The sequence below is a fragment of the Manacus candei genome, unplaced genomic scaffold, assembly GCF_025592945.1.
Source record: "Manacus candei isolate 608988 ecotype Guabito, Panama unplaced genomic scaffold, ASM2559294v1 h1tg000008l, whole genome shotgun sequence".
NCBI lineage: Eukaryota > Metazoa > Chordata > Aves > Passeriformes > Pipridae > Manacus > Manacus candei.
Window position 1 is genome coordinate 4,944,708 of NW_026138056.1, and position 7,579 is coordinate 4,952,286.

A 7,579-nucleotide genomic window follows, 5' to 3' on the forward strand; every position below is an offset into this window, starting at 1 on the left:
CCTCTGAGGCCTGCACAGGTGATGGCACCTGAAATGTCCCCAGGTGCATGAGGCAGAGCAGACTGAATAATCGGCCTGAAGACAGGCTGGTTTGAATATGTCTTTCAGAGACAGCTGCTCCATCGCATTCTTGATCCAGACATAGGTCAGAGATATGCTGTGTCACACCCTGCTGCTTGCTGTCCTGCTTTGGAAGCTCATTTCACTACTGAACAGAATTGGGACAATTTTGCCCACCTCTAAAATCAAAATCTAACTGTCTTGTTAACTGCCAGATGGCATCTCTCTCAAAGAGTATCTCTGTGGATTTGCAAACATTTAAAGATTCAACAGCGTTTCTGCATAGTTATGTTTGTTTTTAATGACCTGCTTTTTAACTTCATTCCCTCAAAGCCCTATGATACAGATAAAGAGACAGGAAAAAAAATTACCAAGAACTGTTGTTTTATTGGAAACAGAGTCAGGAGTTCAAATTCAGTGTGAAATGAATATACTTGGCTGTCAGCAGGTGGCTCTGTGTTAAGAGCGAGCCCTGTTCTTGATGTATGCACAAAACTGGAACAGTTTAAAACAATCTATTTTATTTTTTAAGCCAGCAGGAAGATGATAAAGGCCTGTAGGAACAATACTGGTCAAGTGGGGCAATTTTTCCTTATTTTTAGTATTCTATTTCACTCAAGGTATTGATTTACCTAAGGTAAACCTGAAGGGAGACTTTAAAGGAGCACAGAAGTAAATCATGTTCTGAAGATTCCCTGAGTACCTTGCTTTTCAATACAGACTTGAAATGGCAGAGAGCTACTGCTCATCACCTTACTGTCACACTGCATTGCAAAGAGTTGTCCATCTTTTGGTTACAGACTGGTGCTACCCAGCACACGTTGTTCAGTTTGCTTTTTTTAAGATTTAAAACAATGAAGATCAGCTTAGATCTCCAGACATCCCAGGGAACAGTGGTTTATTGCTAACATCTGGCGCTGATCTTCTTTTTCCTTTGTGTTTTGGAAAAGATGTTGTCAAAGGGTCCTGTAACTACCCCTCAGGAGAGATTGCAGAATCACAGAATTGCTGAGGCTGGAAGGCAGCTCTGGGGATTGCCTAGTTCAATGCACCTGCTCAAGGCAGAATCAACTAGAGGAGGTTGCTCAGGGCCATGATCAGTAGGGTTTTGGATATCTTTTTTGCATGGTTAAACAAAGTTCTTTTAATTGATTTTGTGCCCATTGCCCCTTGTTCTGTCACTGGACACCACTGAGAAGAGTCTGGCTCCATCTTCTATACTCCCTCCTGCCTGATATTTGTGTACTTGGATAAGATGCTCCTGAGCCTTCTCTGCTCAAGGCTACACAATCAGAGAGCTCTCTGAGCCTCTCCTCCTGTGCCAAATGCTCCAAGCCCTTAATCATCTTTGTGGTCCTTTGCTGGATTTGCTCCAGTATGTCCATCTCTCTCTTGTACTGGGGAGCCCAGAACTGGACCCAGCAATTCAGAAGTGGCCCCACCAAGGCTAAGCAGAAAGAAAGGACCATGTTCTTTAACCTGTAGGCAGCACTTCTCCCAGTGCAGCCCAGGGCACTATAAGGCTCCTTTACAACCAGGACAAATTGCTGGCTCATGGTCAACTTATTGTTCACCAAGACTACCATGTCTTTTTTTCAAACTGCTTTCCAGCCTGTCAGCTCCTGAAGTATACAGTACTAATGCATGGGGTTGTTCCTCCTCAGATGTAGGACTTGGCATTTCTATTCACTGAACTTCATAAAGTTCCAGTTTTACCGTTTGTCCAACCTGTCAAGGTCCCTCTGGATGAGAGCACAAACATCTGATGTATCAACCACTCCATCCAGTTTTATATCATCTACAAACTTGCTGAGTATGTACTCTGTCCCATCCTCTAGGTCATTAATACAGAGCTTAATCAGTACTGGACACAGCACCAGCCCTTGAGATATTCCACTAGTGACTAGTTGTGATGGTTTTACCTTGGCCTAATGCCAGATATCCACCAAAGCCATTCTACCACTTCCTTCTCAGATGGACAGGGGAGAGAAAATATAATGAAAGGCTCACGGGTTGAGATATGGGCAGGGAGAGATCACTCACCAGTTACCATCATGGGCAAAACAGACTAGATTTGGGGAAATTAATTGAATTTATTACCAATCAAATCAGAGTATGATAATGAGAATTAAAATCAATCTTAAAAACACCTTCCCCTACACCTTTCTCCTTACCAGGATTAACTTTATTCTCGATTCTCTCCCTCCTCCCCACCAGTGGTGCAGGGGGATGGGGAATGGAGGCTGCAGTCAGATCTCCACATGTTGTTTCTGCCGTTCCTGTCTCCTCAGGGAGAGGACTCAGGGTCCCTCCACAAACTTCTCTAAATGAGCCCTTCCTATAGGCTACAGTTCTTCATGAACTTCTCCAGTGTGGGTATCACAAGTCCTGGCAGCAAACTGGCTCCAGTGTGGGCTCCTCTCCCCATGATCCACAGGTCTTGCCAGGAGCCTGCTCCAGCACAGGCTTCCCATGGGGTCACAGCTTCCTTCAGGCAGTTGGCTGCTCCGGCACGAGATCCTCCAGAGGCTGCAGGTGGATCTCTTCTCCCCTGTGGCTGCTCGGGCACAGCTGCCTCACCATGGGCTGCACCATGGGCTGCAGGGGAATCTCTGCTCTGGCATCTGGAGTACCTCCTTCCCCTCCTCACTCTCCTCCTTCACTGACCTTGGTGTCTGCACAGCTGTTTCTCTCTCCTCTCTTCTCTGGCTCCAACTACTTCAGTGCAGTAATTTTTTCCCCTTCTTAAATCTGTTATCCCAGAGGTGTTACCACCACCAGCCACTGCTGATGGGCTCGGCCTTGGCCAGTAGTGGGTCTGTCCTGGAGCTGGCTGGCATTGGCTCTGTCAGACATGGAAACTTCTGGCAGCTTCTCAGAGAAACCACTCCTGCAGCCCCCCTGCTTCCAAAACCTTGCCACACAAACCCAGTATACTGGTTTCTGCTGGACTTCGTGCCATGGATCACAACCCTCTGGGCCCAGCCATTCAGCCAATTTCCAACCCACTTTATTGTCCACTTACCTTGCCCATACCATAGTTTGTCTATGACAATGTTATGGGAGACACTGTTGAAAGCCTAACTGAAGTCAAGTTAAACATCAACTGCGCTCCCCTTATCACCAAGCCAGCCATTACACCATAGAAAGCTAGAAGGTCAGTTAAGCGTGATTTCCCTTTCATAAATCCATGCTGACTATTCCCAGTCATCTTCTTGTCCTTAATGTGATTTGAAATGGTTTCCAGGATTATTTGCTCTGTCATCTTCCCACGGACTGGGGTGAGGCTGACTGGCCTGTTGTTCCCAGGTCCCTTCTTCTTGCCCTTCTCGAAGACAAGAGTGACATTGGCCTTCTTCCAGTGATCAGGAACCTACCCAGATCACAACAACATTTAAAAGACAAACAAAAGTGGCATCACATTGACATCAGCCAGTTCCCACTGCACTTGTAGGTGCATCCCATCAGGTGCCATGGACTTGTAAGTGTCTGGTTCAAGAGGGAGAGCTTCAGCTTTAAAGGAGCTCCCATGGGGAGAAGCCTTGTTATTGCCTTTTTCAGATCCTTCTTCAAAACAGGTCATACCAGCTCGCCTTGGATGTGGCCAGCTAAACTCCTGGGTGTGTACTCAGGGTCCTGGCTGAATTTGTGAGGCTGGCTGTTAGGATAAACTGTCTGATTTGCAGGAGTAAATGGGAAAGGAGCTATAACAATAATGAAAGCCTGGATTTTGCAATTCTGTCAGTGGGGAGAAGGAAGGAACTATGCACAATTTGCAGGTTTTAACGAAATTCTACTCTTCTATGGTTATCTTATAGTGTTCATCCCACCTGAGCATCCTTTTGGGGTGTGAAGTTTGACTATACTGCCTCCTGAGTGGATTTTCTACTTCTCAGTATCTTCTTCATGAACAGTAGAAGTGAGAAATAGTTTGATTAAAGCTTGTGTGCTCACAGAGCTTGCTTAAACTGAGAGGTGTGTACAATGTGAAAGTTATTTACAGATAGAACAACACAGACTTTCTTTCTTTTACTATTATTATAATAATAATGATAATACATATTTGTACCTAAAAATGAAAGCTTTGCAATACTTGAGATTTTTTCTGATTTACACACTGGTCTATTTATTTCTGTGAGCACTGATTTCTAGTATTCATTAAAAAAAAAAGAGAAACTCTTTAACTTGTACATAGTACAGTACAAAATGCTAGTTTTCAAAGGACAAAGAATAACATTGCAAAATATAAACAAGAATGTAACATGGACATTTTTGTATTTATAAATTATGCTTTCGTGATGAAGTCTCTGTATGACGGAGATGAGCCTAAATTCAACTGATACTTGAAATTGCACATGCTTACATGAGGAATTTATAAGGTCTTTTGTTTCTTGATAGGTTATCAGATGTAAAATCCATCTTTCCTTTGACTTTATAAAACATCTAAGAGTAATTCTTCTTATCTTTCAATATAATAATTGCAGAAGGATGTATTAGATAAAACTCTGGATAAGAAAATTTTATATTAATTATTAGAAGGTCTATATGAATTAGAAAGACTTTTATGTCTTGTTGTTTGTTTCCAGATGTCCACTTAGGTTCAGATTTACTACAGACTAGCAAGTCAATGGGGGATAGCCTGGTGTAATTAAGTGGCCTTAATCTCTTTTGAAGTCAGGTTTCATCTCGTAAGACTAATTCTTCCTCACACTGCTCTTTTATGTATAGATGAAATAGTGCAGGGACACAATACATCTGAAAAAAACTCCTGTAAATTATGAGTGATTTTCTCCTAAACATTGGAAATTATATATTAAAAACTGGTGAGCCCTTGTATGTTGTGTATTTACATCTATGTTTGAAAAGTGAAGATAAAATACTAATATTCTATTAATATAGAGTATTTTTTACAAATTGCTTTTACAAGTAGCAAATGATTACACTAGGTACAAGGCAGGAGCAAACCAGCATTAAATTTCTAAGTTTCTACCTGCATGTATAGTAATGACTATATTTTACAGTAAAAGAGTCATTAAAATATCTGTTGTCTGAAATGACTCTGAGGCACGCTGACCACCTGAAATAACACTTTAGAATCAGGCAGTGTCTCCAGAAACCCCAACTATGTGCCACCTGATGGACGTACGTGTTGGTATCACAGAAGACTCTTAGGTGTTATTTCAGTACAAAGACAATTGATAATTTTGCTGAATTATAGTCATGTGTCCTCTGAACTTCACAACATCACTGAAATTGTGACCCCTTGTGCCAAAAGAGGTTTTGGGCCTCATTTTCTTAAATTTGTTTCAGTGGCATCATCTGGTTGTACTGCTCAACATGACCAACAATAAACAAGGCTTGGCAAGAGAGAATATCTGTGTTTCTCAGGAAAACAAAGAGACACTTACTGCAATGGACAAACAAAAGTGCTGGAATTCTGATTTTAGTTCCCTGTTATCTGACAGCCTGGCTGATAATGCTTGAATTCATTTCAAAATAGAATCAACATGTATTTCCACCATGAATATATCCAATTCATGGTCTTATAGGTGACTACTAATGTCACAGTATTTCAGAGGACTGCTGCATCACTGATACAGCAACAGTGCACTGTCATATGTAGGTTTGCTTTCTCAAATAGCTTTAAATTCAAATACCACCATTGCTTATTTTTAGCTAAAAACAAAGCACTGTCAAAGGACACAGACCTTTCACACTTAAAGAGGTTTCCAGCTTAATGTGATAAAGTTTATCCCTTCCCTATTGACCTCTTTAATACCCCACATAATCTTTCTGTGCAAAGAATGTGTCTATGAGCCTTTTTACCTTAGGAAACATCTCTGAATAAATGTTTTTCTTTACACTGATTAACACTTTGATTGTGACAGGTGTCTGGAGATACAAACACTCAGACATTTTAAGGCAATTTTTGCGAGCCTTCGCATGAGTAATTTGTAGATAAAAAATTTATTCTGGACTCAGTTTTAATCTATCTCATATATATATATAAACATATATAAATAAAATATTATTGTTCTGCCATTAAATTAGGACTGAACTATAAGACTGTATGAAGTATATGAATAGTATTTTTTTCAAATAATGTTGGAACACATCCATCAGCACTGATTTTGACAGTATCTGCTAGGAGGAAGAAAACACTCTGATTTGGAGCTGATTAATGTTCCATGTTGCAAAACAGGCACTGCTGAGCCAGAGAAGGCTTTCCCTCCCTGTGATCCGACAGAAAATTCTGCCTTCAAGACAAGATTTTGGCTATTTCTTTTCTCCTGCAAACAGGTACAACTCCACTGATTTATCCAATTCATCCAGTGTTGGCAGGAAGACTCACACTCAATTTGGAATCTGTTTGTTGCAGTGAATTGGAAAGCAATAGTTTTAATGGCTACATTTTAAAAATCTTGGATATTCACTAAAAAAAAAAAGGTTTTAATAAAGTGGAAAGTCAGTAGCTAACTGAAGAAGCATGGTGTAGTAGGTTGTGATATTAATGGAGCATACACTGGCAGTGTGCATAAGAAGGTGCAGAGGATGAATGTATAAATGCTGCATATTAGGGTATGCACTGAAGGATTCAGCGCAATTTAATGGATTTCAGCAATTGCACAAAAGCAACTGCAATTAAAAAGTCTTCTGATCATTGATCAATTCTCATACCACCTGTATGAAGTGGGTCTCTAGCTATGGCTGCACTGCAGGACTTTGCTATTATGCAAGGACTTCACAGCAGTACACAAGGGAAATAACACATGATTTTTTGTCATTGAAATAGTAACATTTAGTATGCTGAGATAAAGCATTCTTCTCCTCCATGCTGTGAAACACATACCTCCTGTGATGAGAAAGGTCACACTTCGAGTCCATTTTACTCTAAAATTCACTGTATAAATATAATGGGATGAAAAGGAGAGAAGTACAAACCCACTGTTGTAATGCATTTTAAAGTTAAAACTTCAGGAGCAGAACCCACAGAAATCCAGAGTTGGTGTCAACAGTCATTTCTCTTTTGAATAGAATTAGTTCTTCTGCTACTTGAACACAGCATGCATATTAAATGCAGTATCCTATAGTGCTATTGTCATACCTGGTGCATGGATTAAAAGAAAATGGAAATTCCTCCTTCTGCTCTTGGTGAATGATTTTTTTGCACTCCTTGGCTTTGGTGAAATGTTTTATGAAAGACTTACCTTTAACATGCTGTAAAATGGAAACTGCTGTAGGGACCATAATTCTGACTTCTCTACATTTTCAGTCAGGTGATACACTACTGAAGCAGAGCATATTTTTGTACGCAGTTTCCCTACTAGCATAAAGGAAAAAAAAATTTTAAACAGGCTTGGCAGCTCTAGGAAGTTACCAGTAAAAGGTGTGGTCTGTGTTAATTTGATATAGTGGCTTAAGTCTTATTTCATTATTCAAAGATCCCTTGCACACCTCCTGTACAGACATTAAACAGATCCAATCTTGCTGAGGGAACAGCATAGCTCTAATACCGATA